Raw genomic sequence first — 15,807 nt, forward strand, 5'->3', positions numbered from 1 at the left:
TTGATCACAACCCACTGTGCCCATTTTTTACTAGCATTTGTCCTCAAAAAATTTCAAAGGGCTATTAATTCTTCTCCATAACTCTATCTTCCCAGCCATCCCAATAAAAACATAACACACAAGTCAAAAACTCCAAGAGCAATGTGCAAAGCGTTTGTGTCCAGATGAGCCAGCTGTATGTCTAGGGACTCCTCAGGATGGTTTCTACTGTTGAATTCTGTTTATGTTTTCCTTCCAATAAAGGGGTAAAGACCCTTCCAGGAAGACGTAGCACAGGAGCAAACCTTTCTCCCCAGTCTTTTCTTTAAGAACAATAGACGGGGGGGGGGGCGGGAGGACGTCATGGGGGGTGGTCGGCGGCCGGGAGGGGCGTCTGTGACATCAGCGGCCCCGGCCTCTCCCGGCCTGGGGACCCCCGAGGCGGCAGCGATGGAAGCAGCCGCCACCAGCACCAACAAGCCCGGGCCCAGCTCCCGGCGCCCCACCTTGCACCACCTGGAGCCCCAGCGCTCGGCATCGCCAGGTGAGCGCGCAGACATGACCGCCGCCAGCCAGGGAAGGTTTGATTCCCTTGACCTTGCTGAATTGGCTAAGAAGCAGCCGTGGTGGCGCAAGCTGTTTGGACATGACTCGGGGCCTTCTGCGGAGAAGTACAGCGTGGCCACCCAGCTTCTGGTCGGCGGCGTCACGGGCTGGTGCACCGGTTTCATCCTCCAGAGAGTTGGCAAACTGGCCGCCACAGCAGTGGGTGGTGGATTTTTCCTCTTACAGATCGCAAACCACACTGGTTACATCAAGGTAGACTGGCAACGTGTTGAGAAAGATATGAAGAGAGCCAAGGAGCAGCTGAAAATCCGAAGAAGCAGCCACCTCTCTACAGAGGTGAAAAGCAAAGCCGAGGAGGTCCTGTCATTTGTGAAGAAGAATGTTCTCGTGACTGGAGGATTTTTTGGTGGCTTTCTTCTCGGCATAGCATCCTAAAGAGGCAAATCTCGATAACAACACTACATTTCCCACCTATGTCTGTCTTCAGGTTCCGTGGGGCTGTTTACTTAATTAGCAAGTACATTATAGGAGCCGCATAACCCAAGTGGTCATAATCCCAGAAGATTGAAGAAAACAGATGACCTGGCCTCATTTGCCTCCTCACTGGCCTTGTAGCTCTTCTGAGGGCATGCTTTGTAATTCATTAGCTGTTTTCTAGGTTATAAGATCAAGCTCTCTTTCCCTCCCTGTAAAATAGGTAATTGGGGAGAGATGTATTCTCAAACTCTAGCATCAAGCCGGCTAAGTACTCTTCCAGCTGTACTGTAATGTGTTCTGCCTTGTGGAAATGAATATACTTGCCCATTGAACACCAAAAAAAAAAAAAAAACCCAACCAAAAAAACCCCCAATAGATAGACCAAACGAAAGCAAAAACTACCAGAAATTCTCAAAATTATACAAAGTTATGAGCAACCTACATAAGTGCTATAATACAATGGAATTCCTAGAGACTCAAAGATGAAAAAGTCAAATGACCAGAAGAAAACTGAAATAAGAGCAATAACAGAGGACGGCATGGTACAATGGAAAGCACACTGCCTCACCAGTCAGAGATCTTGAGTTCAAATCCTGCCTCTGGTGAGTATTACCTACATGAATTAGGCAAGGAGATTCCCTGGGCCTCAAATTTTTCAATGAAAGACTTTGAAGTTCCTTTTGCATCCATAAACATCAGAAATGAAGTCAGAACTTTCTCAGGCCACAACAATGGATGCTAAACATACTGTGATACTTCGATGGAAAAATAGCATAAAGATAAGGGTAAAATGAAGTAAGACATAAGTGGATATGATTAAAGAATATCAGCATATGATGAAGAAGAGATATAATAAAAAGGAAGGAAAGTTCTTATTGGGAGAGTTATCTGTAATAAAATTCAAAGCTATTCATTTTTCCCATGATACCTGGACCATAATTCAGTGGCAAGAACATTTTTGCAGTAAATTTACTATTGCAGTAAATAAGTTGCTGTTCTTGGAGTCAGGAAGACCTGGATTTGAATTCTACCTCAGACATATGATCCTGGACAAGTCATTTAACTTCCCTGGGCCTCAGTTTCCTCAAATGTAAAATGAGGAGATTAGACTTAATGACCTAAGAAACTCCTACCAATTTTAAATCTATGATCCTATATATAATATTCATGACTTAGGGAAAACCCTAAGGTTCTTCATCCAAAAGGTAGAGGAGTTGAATTCAGTAACTTCTGAGGTTCTTTCCAACTCTCTGATCCTATATATTATAGTTTTAGCTACTGGATCTCTGAGCTGGGTTGAGCTATCTCCAGCACTCCCCTGAATAGTTGTCTTTTCTCTAAAAAAATAGTCCAGCTAAGCTATGTTCTACATATTTATCTTTATAGAATCTTACATAGGGATGATTTCACATGCTTAATAATCACTTTATGATTATTATATATTATATAAGAAATATTCAGGGAAATATATGGTAATTAAAAAGAAAAACTCAAATCTATATTTTTATTTATTATTCAGACTAGGTTGATTCTTTTTTTATGACAGAATTGTTTTTGTTTTTACTCAGTCATTTAGTTGTGTCTGACACTCTATGTCCCTGTGGACCATTATGTTCATGGGTTTTTTCTTTTGGCAAAGAAACAGGAGTGATATGTCATTTCCTACTTCAGTGAGTTAAGGCAAATAGGTTTAGTGGCTTGCCCAGTGTCTTTTAGGTAGTATGTGAGATTAAATTTGAATTCACATCTTTCTGACTCCAGGTACACCACTCTATCCATTGGACAACCTAGCTGCCTCCTATGGAAGAGCACTTCAGAGACTTGAGGAGAGTGACTTCTTACAGTGAGAAGCTGAGGTGGCCTTGACATATTGCATTATAAATACTTACCACCCTCCCTCTTTATCCTCAGTTTAATTATTTACCTGGGAAAGTGCATCACAAAAGGAACATCTTATTAACAACAGTGATTTTAGGTTACCCAATCTCTGATGAGGTTAGAAAATTTTATGCCAGAGAAAATAATGAGATGACAAGTTTATCACCATTGATTTTATTAAATGTTAACACATACTGTGACATACTTAGAAAGAAAAGTAATAGAGAAGGACAACTAAGGACAGTGGTACCAAAAAACATGGAACTCAGACAGATTAGGGCACTCTCATACTGAACTTTGGTATTCTATTGTCTATTCTACAATTTTATTCCAGAAGTAATGACTCCAGTGTTATCAAAGTGAATCAACAAAAACAATAATATAAAAGTAGCAGTGATCAAACATATCGATGGCCAGTAGTAACCCCAGATCAATGTTCCCCCAAATAGAGAGGAAATGGAATGAGCTTCCACTGGAGGTAGAAAGAAAGATGTTTTTTGCCCTTAGTTGGGGGAGTCAAAGATTGAGAAACTCATTATCTCCTTTTAAAAGTTCTGTCTTGGGACCAGCTAGGTGGCGCAGTGGATGGAGCTCCAGCCCTGGAGTCAGGAGTACCTGAGTTCAAATCTGGCCTCAGACACATAATAATTATCTAGCTGTGTGGCCTTGGGCAAGACACTTAACCCCATTGCCTTGCAAAAACTAAAAAAAAAAGTTCTGTCTTCTTAATTCTTTCTCTCCATGGGTGCCCCTTAAAGTTCCACCTTGTTGCTCAGTTATCCTGTCATATTTGCTCCTGGTCTCATCCCTATGCCCTATGACATTGAAGTTCTTTTCTGTGCATTCTTGTCCAATATATATAATGAATAGCATGTTAGATTAAGGATAAGGAAGACTTGATTTCAAATTCATCCCTATGCCCTATGACATTGAAGTTCTTTTCTGTGCATTCTTGTCCAATATATATAATGAATAGCATGTTAGATTAAGGATAAGGAAGACTTGATTTCAAATTCTGCTTTGAAAATTTACTAGATGTGTGATCATGGTCAAGTTATTTCACCTCCCTGAGCTTCAGTCTTCTCATCTCTATAATAAGGGAATAATAACCCCCCAATACCTGCCTTGCAGGTTGTTATAAAGCTCACATGACTTAGTATAGAGAAAGTACTTTGCCAAATCCAAAGTGGCAGCTATTCTTCTTCTCTTCCTCAGGCATCCTTACTCCATTTCTCCTTTTCTTTTTCTTCCTCTCTTCTTCCCCAACCATCAAAATCATCAGAGCTTCATTTCTGCATCTATTTTCCCCATCCCCCACCATGATGACAACACTCTTCTTGTCAAGCAATTCTTAAAGATTTTGAGTTGGAATTTCCCCTTGAGGGGAAAGTTAGTTTCTTCTCAGTAATCAAATATGATGCTCTAAACTGTTAGTCATCCTGTTGATATGTACCATTTGTCTTAAGGAAATTGTGGAATATAATATATTATTCCAAATCCTTCCCTACAGACTATGAGTGAAGTGAGGTTAGGGAGAGCATCCTATTCATTCTCAACCCTAGAAAAGGGAAGTGAGAGAAGTTTTTCTTGATAAGTTGCTATAGTCACTCCACCAGAGAAGACAAATTATTTTATCATCTGCTTAAAAGAGTCTCCACTGATCTCAACCTTAAATGTATTTTCATTTCCTCTTTGTCAGAGACCCTCACATTGCACTCAAGTTAGAACAGCAACTCCAAACAAGAATTGGAAGCCCAGCCCTAGGCTACTTCCATGGTCTGGAGAACACTTAGTTCATTTCCTCTGAGTCCTATTCTATCCCTTTGCTACCTTCATCATCTCTAACACCTCTTCTTTCTCTGCTTTTCTTTAACACCCCTATTGTTCTCCTCCCTCAGCCTCTGTTTTTTTTCCCCTCTTTCTCTCAACAATTACTTTATCTTTTATGCCCCTCAATTTTCTATTCCATTAACTTTCATGTATGGCATTTGACTGTTTCCTTTATGGGCCTCCTTTTTTCCCCCTACTACTTTTAATTTTAATTCTCATTGAGTGACAAGGAAGTTATATTTAACTGCATCTCAATTGAAGTCTCACAGGAGCACCCTAGCTAAACACCCTGCTTAAAAATGGCACCCAGAGCATAATATCATTGTTAGTAGAGCTGTTCTGAACTACAGGGAGATATTTTTTTACCGACTCTCTATATTGAATTGTTTTGCTAACTGTAACTGAACAGCAGCTTCCACCAATAACTAGGGTTATGAGCTTTGCACTGGTGCCCTTGGGTCCTGTTGGTCCTTTTTGGTATTAGATTCTTAGCTTTAAAGTGCCCAGATTCAACTGCTTGCTACAGGGCTCACCATGATCAGGGAAAAGAAAGAATAAATCCACTTCCCAGTGATACTTTACTACTGCCTATAGGAGAACTTTTGCTCTTAAGGCTTTTCCCACTCAGTCTTTGAACTTGGGCTGTTGGTAACCATTGGGATATCAATGTAAATTGGGTCTGTGACTCCATACAATATATTTTTAATTTTTAAAATTAATTCCATCCCATACCAAGATGACACCATTGTCCCATTAACTTAAAAATTAATTTGTTGAGAGACTCATTGGTTCTCAAAAAAATTGTGATGATGGCTAAAATTATAATGAAAATATATTGAAAACATTGAAATTGCATTGCTAAGTGAACCTGTATTTGAATTCTGTCTCTGATACCTGCTAAGCTATGTGATGCTGGATGAGTTATTTTACCTGCCTGGGACTTAGTTTCTTATGCATAAAATGAGGGAATTGGATTAGATGAACTCTTAAGGCCTTATAACTTTAAATCCTATGATGCGAAATTTGTAAATTCTTTGTTATCTGAAACCTCCCTTTTCTCCTCTCTCTAATTTCTTCTTCCTCCCTTATCTATTCAGGCTCTTAGAACAAAGTCTACATTCAAGGAAAGCCCTGATATATTATCCATTTTTAACCCTAGTGATTTTTTTAAATTGAGTATCTCTTCTTAAAGCTTTATTTTTAATTTTGTAATGAAATTATCTGCCCCTTGTTAAAAGAAATTTCAAACAATAAGGAGGTGGTTAGGGAAAATAGTTTTTGGTTAGTGGGGTTTCCTTATGCTCTTGCAGTTATAAAATCCCAGAATTTTAAAGGCAAAGGGGGCCTCAGAGATTCTCTACTATAATTCCCTTTTTTATTTTTAAACATAAACCTACTGGGACTGAGAGGGGTTATTAATTTGTCAAAGTTCACTTAACTGGTTAGTGTCAGATCTAGTTGAGAATCACAAAATCTTAGAGCTGGAAGAAAATTTATGAAAGTGGGGGGGGAAGGAATAATACATGCTATTGTCCAGATATTGCTAAACATTTTGTAATTATTACCTCATTAGAGATTCTCAACAGCCTTACAATGTAGCTACTATTATCTCTATTTTATAGTTGAAGAAACTGAGGCACACTAAGATCACCCAATCAGTAAGTAGCTAAAAAAATTTGAATGTGGATCTTCCTGACTTCAGGTCCAGTTCTCTATCCACTGTACCACCAACAATACCAGCTGACTGTATTACTTAGGGGTCATAGTTTAACATCTTCCCCTGTATTGGAAAATGCTTCCTAAAATAATCCTGTTGATTCAGCTTCTGTTTAAAGTCACCAACTACCCAACAAAGCAGTCCATGCAATTTTTTTGACAGCCCCATTTTTGCATTTTAATCAGGGGAATTCAAGAAAGTAGGAATTTTTAACTTTTTTGTGTCAGAGACTCTTGGCAATTGGGTGAAACCCATGAACCTCTTTTCAGAATGTTTTAAATAATTTAAGAAAGTAATGAAATTAAGTAAAAGTTAGTGAAAACCAGGATGCATTCCCCTCATCAAATTTCTCAGACTTTTTAAGAAACGCTGAATTTGAGAGGCAGAAGTGATGATATCAGGTGAACTAGATCCTAGGTAATTGTGGTTGCCATTTTGACATTAGAAGGTCAAGTTTGGGAAGCTAGGTGGCATAGTGGATAGAGAGCACTGGCCCTGGAGTCAGGAGGACCTGAATTCAAATTCAACTTCAGACATATATTAATTGCCTAGCTGTGTGACCTTGGACAATATGGCCCCATTGCCATAAAAAAATTGAAGGAGGTCAAGTTTAACTTGGCATATTTGAAGAGAAGTCAGAGGAAGTGGGCAGCTTCAAACCATTGCCATAGATCAAATATTTTGCTGGGCACATAAAAATCCATATCAAGCAATGACCAAATAAGGAGCAGAGAGAAGAGGATAAGACAGATATTGACACCAATTCTGTCATGCTGCAAGCAAATAGTACCAAATGTCAAACTTCCCTGGGTGACTTTCCTTAGGAGAAAAGATTGAAGAATAAAAATGGTCTCTGCTTTCAAAGATCTTATCCAGTAGGCAATGGCAGCATCTTCCTCTCTCCAAGTTAATAGTCAATGACTAGTACAACTTTTCAAAACCTTCTGCAATCCTGTATTGCTTACTTGGTCAGGCTAATTTTCATCATCCCCCTTCATATTTTTTTGTTCTTGTCAGACCATTCTCCCTATATGTACTACACAGTTTTCCAATATTTCCTCCTTTTCTCTTTTACTCAATATTATCTCCACCATCTAGAATTCTCTCCCATTTCTCACCACCTGGATAATCATACTTGTCCTTGATGACTCAATTCAAACCTTATATCCTTCATGCAGGACTCTGCCTACCTTAAACAATCTGTTCTCTCTCTTTTCTAAATTCGTATCTTATACAATCTATCACTTCATTGTATACGGTGTTATGTGACTTGTTTTTATGTATCTGCAGGAGAAGATCAACACATTGATATTGCATTTGGAGATTTAGGTTCATCACTTCCTCTGTAATTCCTCCCCCCCAGAACTGCCAAGTTTTTATTTTCCTCAAGTTTTTCTTCCTTCCTTCCTTCCTTCCTTCCTTCCTTCCTTCCTTCCTTCCTTCCTTCCTTCCTTCCTTCCTTCCTTCCTTCCTTCCTTCCTTCCTTCCTTTCCTTCCTTCCTTTCCTTCCTTCCTTCCTTCCTTCCTTCCTTCCTTCCTTCCTTCCTTCCTTCCTTCCTTCCTTCCTTCCATCTTTCCTTCCTTCCTTTCTATTATCCATATATTCCACTGACTTCTACATTTACTAGAAACTTATTCTCCCTCTTCTCTATAATTGAAAACTAGTTTTACCCTGATGACATCACTTCTTTCAATCTACTTTTTCTATCTTTCACTATGTTCATGGGATAGGATTCAGGGATTTGCATACTCTTAGTTTCTTCATAATTTTTTAGATCATTGTTTCACTAATATCTCTCAAAATCTTGTTCTTTTTTGAAGTCTACAACATCTGCTCAGACTACCTTTCCCCTTTCTTTGTTGCTGTCATTTTTAGGTCATACTCCTCACCTTTCTTAGTGTCTTCAGCATCTCACTCATGGCTATTCTCAAGCCCTATCCCCTGATATCATATTCTTTTGTGTTATGATATCCAAAATGCAATTGGTTCTCTTCTTACTTCTGGTTGCACTTCAGGCTCACTAACTCATTGTCACATATGCCTTTTCCTACTCTTAAATGAGTTTTGTTCTTATCAGTTTCTAAACGTTTCTCCTCAGTAGTCTTATCCACTCTTATGTCTTTAGCTGTTGTCAAAACCTGACTGATGAGAAAGCCAATGTTAAATTCTTGGAAATGTAATAATTGAAGCCTTATGAAAGAGGAAAGATCTTAGAGGTGGCAGAAAGCCCACACTAGAGAACGCAAAAATTCCAATTCAGGTTTTCTCATCACAGTTCAAACACTCTTTATATTCCATGAGACTTCTAGCAGGATAGCATTTTAAAAAACCTTTCCTAGACTGCTTCACAGTAATTATTTTACTTAAGCCTTTAAACACTCTAGTGAGGTAGGTATGGCAAGTGAACAAGATTCAGACAGGATCACTGACCTAGAGTAAAAAAAAAAATCCTGAGGCCATTTAGTCCAAATCCTTCCTCAATCTATTTAGTAGATGAGAAAATTAAGATTCTAAGGACTTCAAGATTCTTGATGATAAAGACTGAAGAACTCAGAGAAGCAGCTAGTTTGAGTAATGGATTAGTGAGCTGGACATTCTGACTCCAGGTTCAATACATTTATCCATTACTCAACCTAGCTGTGGCCACTTGCCATACCTACCTCACTAGAGTGTTTAAAGGCTTAAGTAAAATAATTAGTGTGAAACAATCTAGGAAAAGTTTAAAAAAATGCTATCTTGGGCAAATCATTTAACCCAGTTTGTCTCAGTTTTCTCATCTATAAAAATGAGCTAGAGAAAGAAATGGTAAGTCATTCCAGTATCTTTGCCAGAAAAATCCCAAGTGGGATCATGAAGAACCTGAAACAAATGAATAACAATGAGAACAACAATAGCATCTTTTAACCTCTCTGAGCCTCATTTTCCTCATCTGTAAAATGGGATTAATAACATTTCCATCACAGTGTTATAGTGAGGAGCAAATGGCAAAATGTAAAGTACTTTGCGAACCTTTAAGTATTGTATAAATGTTAACTATTTATATTATTGGAAAATGGACTGAAGAAGGAAATGCCAAACCACTTTATTTGCCAAGAAAACCTCAAATAGGGTCATAAAGTGCTAGAGAAGACGTAAATTGATTGAGTAAAAATGAATTCATATTATTACCCTGCTATCTACTAAACTTCCTCTCCATTGCTAAAAATTCTCTTTCTACTTCTGAGCAGAAGTTGAGAAGATGTTCCTCATACTTTTTCTTTTTTTATCACTTTTTTCTTTATTTGTTCATTCATTTATTGGTTTATTTATGTTTCATAGTTTATTTAATTTTCATCCATATGAATATGTATATTTTTGAATTACAAAATTGCCTTCCAATATCTCTTCCCCCTCCTCCCCACAGTGGTGAACAGTCAGGTTACCATTATACTTTTGATAAACAAGTATACAGATTAGTTATTTTCAGTATGAGAAATTAGGATAAAGGGAAAGATACATTAGAGATAATTTTTATAAAGTGTTCATCAGATTCTGAAGGGTTGTGTGTGTGTGTGTGTGTGTGTGTGTGTGTGTGTGTGTGTGTTTTGTTTTGATTTTCTTCCTCTGGATGGGGACAATATTGTCTATAGCTGGTCTAATATGGTTGTCCTTGCTGTCTGAACTGCTGAGAGGAACAGCTTTCATCAAAGTTGTTTATCTTACAGTGTTGTTGTTAATGTGTACATTGTTCTTTTGACTCTACTTCCTTCACTCAGCATCAGATCTCATAAGTCATTCCATGCTTCTTTAGAGTTCAAGCATTTATGGTTTCTTATAGAACAATAATATTTCATAGTAGTTATGTACCATAATTTATTTAGCTATTCTTCAATTGGTGGGCATCCCCTAAATTTCCAATTCTTTGCCACTAATAAAAGAGCTGCTATGGATATTTTGGAATATGTAGGAATTTTCACTTTTTTAAAAAAAATTTCTTCTGAATATAGTAGAATTGGAATTACTGGGTCAAAGGTATGAGCAGTTTTATTGCTCTTTGGGCATGGTTCCATATTGCTCTCCAGAAAAGTTGGATCCCTTCATAACTCCACCAGCAATGCAATAATGTCCCAACCCTCCTACAACCTCTCCAACTTTGATCATTTTCTCTTTTTCTCATCTTGGTCAATCTGATCGGTGTGAGGTAATACCTCATTGTTATTTTAATAGCTCTAATTTCTTCATTTGAAAATAATCTGCTCATATCCTTTGACCAACTGGGAAATGACTTGTCACCTTAGAAATACGAACTATCAGAACTCTTAGTTGCAGCTTTCTACTTTCCTTCTAATCGTGGCAGCATTGATTTTATTAGTGTAAAACCTTTTTAATTTAATATAGTGAAAGTCATTCATTTTACAGTTTATAATATGCTCTAATTCTTGTTTGGTCACAAATTTATCCCCTTTCCTTAGATCTGATAGATGAGTACTTCTTGGTCTATTAATTTATCCATGGTGTCACACTTTATGTCTAAATCCTTCCTCATACTTTTTCTTTGTTTCATCCTCATTTCTAAAATTGTAAGTATTTGGAGGGGAAGAAAATCATTTGGTAGCCAAATGTGACATTGCTGGAAATGCAGATTCTGGGCCTATTCATTACATCGAATGATGATTTGGGTCTTGGAATTCATTTGAATGCATTATTTCTACCATTTGTACATCTAATTGTGCTTCTTGCTGTCAGCCACTACAAGTGATTTTTCCCCCTCTTCTTAGCAGCATTGTGTTTTTAAAGGTAAGAAGCAAGAATTACCATAGCAACTGATTTTCCAATTAGACCTCAGTTGGTGACAATCAATGAGATTAGACAAGGTCAGTGTTTGAGTAAGCCCTATAGTGTTTAAAAAGGGTTGTGGAGAGTTGGGAGCACCAAAAACCTGGCCCCAGAATGGAACAGGATTCATTTGATACGTGCAGCTTGTATAACCTAAAGATATTTCTTATAGCAGCATCACATCATGATCTGTGAACGATAACCAGGAATGCAATGCAAGAGATATATGGTATAAACTGAATGCCTTTCTTTCTCCCTCCCCTTCAGTCCACAAATGATTCACAGAATTAAATAAGGAAAATAACCAATTTGAAAGCAAACACAAATAGAAATTGAAGGAGGAGATGAAGAGGTGTAAGCAATTGAGACATTTTCAGCTAAGAATGGAATCTCTATGGTTTGAAAGGAGGTGGGATGACCTAGATACATTCTTTCTTGGAGTTTGGACTTGAGCTAGAGGCAGCACCTGGCCTTTGATAAAATAGAAATGTTAATAAAGTTTGTCTCTGTTTCCCCTGTAAAAGAACTGTTTTTATACCCTTGGAATGAGCTGTTGGTAAAAGACACTTGTATGTATAGTTCTTTTATTCTTCTTTCCTTAAGGGCAATAGAAGAGAAGATTTCTACTTAGTTAAAATCATTATCTATTAATCCCCAAAAGAAATTTAGCAATGCCTTGATTGAGAGTAAACTGGGCTTTTTTAGAATATACCAATAATTTCCCCTAGAGAGGTCACATTGGGCAAGATATAGTTTGATAGAAGGGGAGGAAAGAGGACAATCTGTCAAAGGAGGTATTCTATTAACCCTGAGACTATGAGGGAATGGGATGATACTAGCAGGTAGGGAAATCATAGAACAAGTCTAGAAAATTGTAGTTAGTTAGAATAGACAAGAAATTATGGATCATCCAGTTTGGAATTGGATTGTTTGAGTCTATCCATAGTTTTAAGGACATTACTTTACTGTATATTTTTTTCTTCTTGTATTTTCTCTTTCTCTCATAAATAAATCCTTATAATATAGAGTATATGTGGCAAAAAAAATGTAGAAAAGAAAGAAGATGCTAGAGACATTCAGTTAAGGTGACAATGATGTAGGGGGGGGGAGATAATTAGAGGTTGGGTGTATCAACCTCTGAATAGGGGAACTTGCAGCTCAAGTGATTAGGAAGATATAGGAGGCCCAAGATCTTAAGTTGAGATTCATTTATCAAGGCATTTTTAGAAATAAGGCTTCAGTTATTTAGACTAAAAGTGAAGGAATCAATGAAAGGAAATGTTATTTTTAATCTTATTTTCATTGTCCAGGAGGAACTGGGTGGAAATGACTGGATGGGAACTTTAATGGAGGAAGGGAATGTACCATCTTCAAATTTATGAAATAGAATTGGAATAGTTGATTTAATCTGACATCCAATCTATATTTTTATAGAGATTTTAAAGCTTTTAGAGAATGGGGAAGTAGGAGTTCATGCCCTAGAATTCTCTCATCAAAATACAGAAGATACCAAGAGAAATAATCATGATAAGAGGAAAATTGGAAAATTGTCTAAAGAGACCAATTTACTTACTTGAATTTCATTGACCTACTTTGATTTTAAAGTGTTATGTACAGAAGATGGAAGCAAGGATACTATTGTTGTCCAAAATAACAACATGAGAGATGTTACCAAAGAGTTTACTAAAATTTAACTATTTAGAGATATTTCTACATAATATTACAGATATTATAGATAATCTATATACAGAAGGACAGTGTTGAACTGGAGAATATTATCCAGAGGAAGACAATTAGAGTGGTGATGGGTTTTGACTTTATGTCTTATGAGAACTGGTTGAAGGAACTCTATATGCTTAGCATGTAGAAAAGACTCATGGATGCCTGTGCACTTGCCTTTAAGAGTTTTAGGGTCTGTTCGATGGAAGAAAGACTTTTATACTTATTTTCCCTTGTTCCAGAAAGCTGAACTACGAGAGGGTAGGCAGAAGTTACAAAGAAGCAGATTTAGTCCTATTGTCAGGAAAACTTCATACCAGTTGGGATTATCCATGCATGAAAGGGATAGCCTTGGGAGGTAGTAGAGGTCTTCAAGTAAAGAAAGTGAATAACCTCTTGTCAGGTAAATTCTAGAGGAGACTCTCATTCAGACATAGGTTAGACAAGAAGGTCTTCAAGGTTTCTTTTAACACTGAGAATCTGTGATTTTAAGGAACAGCTTATATAGCAAGAAGCTGATCCCCAAAGTCAGCACTGGATCTTTTTTGCCCCCAGAATATCTGATATATATACCTCTTCCACTTCTGAAGTCAACTCCCCCCCCCCCCCATCTCTCCCATTCGCTACTGAATTAAAAACCTGTTTTAAGGTTTTTTTTTTAAGGTCCCAAAGCTTACTATAATGGAAAGTCAGAAGACTTGGATATGAATTCCAGTTCTTTCGTTACTGATCTTGGATAAATCTTTGAACCTCTCCAAGTTCCATTTTCCTCATTTGTTCAATGAACCGATTAAAACAGATAATCTTTAGACTCATAACTGTATCTTTTCCTTGGTACATTTGCAACTGAACAGAAATCAAAGACTTGTTGAAAGGGTGAAACTCCAGTGGGAAAATTTCAGGCAGCAAGTGGGTAGTGACTGGTGGGAGGGCCTGCTCAAAGGGGTGACAGGGAGTATTTTCTTGGACTTTGGGGCTTTTCTGGTACTTCTAAAAACATGCTATATTGGTTTCATTTATTTTGCTCTGTAGAAAAAACTAGCATTGATTAGAATACCTCTTGTGTTTTAACTTAAAATCACCATATAGAAGGGTTGAGGATTGATTGAATATTTAAGTTGTAGAGTCTTTTCACTAAAAATAAACTGCCAATAAATTTGTCGGAAAGAATTGAGATGAAAAAATGGAAAACCACCAAAAAGGCTAAAGCACTTGCCCTCAAGTTGCTACTGTACTAAGGAAAAACAAAAGCTTGGCCAAAAATGTTTTGTTTTATAACCGGAGATATGTGAGATAGGTTCACTTATCCTATTTTATTAACCCCTGCATTTTCACCTCTAATAAGGAAAAAAATAAGAGGGATTCAATGAATGACACTGAAGTCTGGACCTAGGAATAATGAGTTTTTTTTTTTTTTTTTTTTTTTTTTTGGTCAACATAACTTAGGTGGCTAGGGACTTAGGAACTACACAATGCCTTTAGGATCTCCTGAAACTTTCTTTCCTTTTGGGACTCTATCTTTTAGTTACTCCTTATATACTCAGTTTCAGGGATTTGGGAAAGTCTTTAAAAAGTTGGTTTGCTCTGTTCTATCCCACCTCACTTTTTCCCTTTCTTTCCCTAAAGAGAGGGAAAGAGACAGGGCATCAGGTTAAATCTTGTTGGAGGAGGGGGTGTGCACTAAAGAGAGACAGTGTTCTCCAACATGTTTTGGTGTCCATGGATTTGGTAAAAGATTCTTTTACCAAACTCAACTTTTTTTATTTTAATTTTTTAAAATTTTATTTATTTCAGGCAATGGGATTAAGTGACTTGCCCAAGGTCACACAGCTAGGCAATTATTAAGTGTCTGATGCAGGATTTGAACTCAGGTTCTCCTGACTCCAGGGCCTGTTCTCTATCCATTGAGCCATGTAACTTTCCACCCCACTAAACTTATTTTATCAGCTAATAAGATAGAAAACAAAAGCTATTTTTGCTGTTCTTACAAAACAACAAATCCCAAGATTTCAGAGATTGCCTGAATCTTAACAATCTATGGAAATACTCTAAAGTTGCCTATAACCCTTTAATATATGATCAAAGTCCCAAATAAGGCACTCATTAATTTCATCAGGTGCTTTGATCAATCCCTCTGCATTTTCCTGAAAAGGGATTTAAAGGCTTTGTAAAAAAAAAGACCTGAAAGTAGAAGAAAATATTTTGCACAAATTAGTAAGTACAACAATAGATGGGAAGGGAATTGTTTTAGAATAGGAGAACTTTCCATATGTGACTGTCTTGATAATAGCTAGCACATATGGTTTGAAAAGGGCTTTATAGAGAGAGAGCTAGTTAGATCAGTGGTTAGAGCACCGGGTGTAGAGTCAGGAAAAACTGAGGTCAAATCCAGGCTCAGATACTAACTAGGTGTGTGACCCTGACTGAGTCACTTAACCTCTGTCTTATCTGTTTGCTTAACTGTAAAATAAGAAAAATAATAGCCCCACCTTTCATAGTTGTTTTAGGATCAAATGGGATATTGGTTAAATGTTAGGGAAGAGCCTGACACATAATAATAAATATTTGTTTCTTTTCTATTTCCTTCCCTTACATTCACATATATTATTTGGTCTAATCCTCATAATGATGTTGTAAAGAAAGTCCATTATCCCCATTTTACAGATGAGAAATTTGAGTTTGGGATAAATTAAGTGACTTGTCTAGTCACATAGGTAGTAAGTACCTAAGGGAATATTCAAATTTAGGATTCCAAGGATAGAACACTATCCTCTACACCAGGGGTTCTTGACCTCTTTTGAGTTATGGACACCTATTGTAGTCT

At 37.3% G+C, this 15,807-nt stretch overlaps 1 pseudogene; it reads left to right on the forward strand.

The window, feature by feature from the left end:
- Nucleotides 1–411: 411 nt before the first annotated feature.
- On the forward strand, nt 412–2,906 carry LOC141513924 (FUN14 domain-containing protein 2 pseudogene; annotated as a pseudogene).
- Nucleotides 2,907–15,807: the final 12,901 nt, after the last annotated feature.

This window comes from Macrotis lagotis, chromosome 1, assembly GCF_037893015.1.
Source record: "Macrotis lagotis isolate mMagLag1 chromosome 1, bilby.v1.9.chrom.fasta, whole genome shotgun sequence".
Lineage (NCBI taxonomy): Eukaryota > Metazoa > Chordata > Mammalia > Peramelemorphia > Peramelidae > Macrotis > Macrotis lagotis.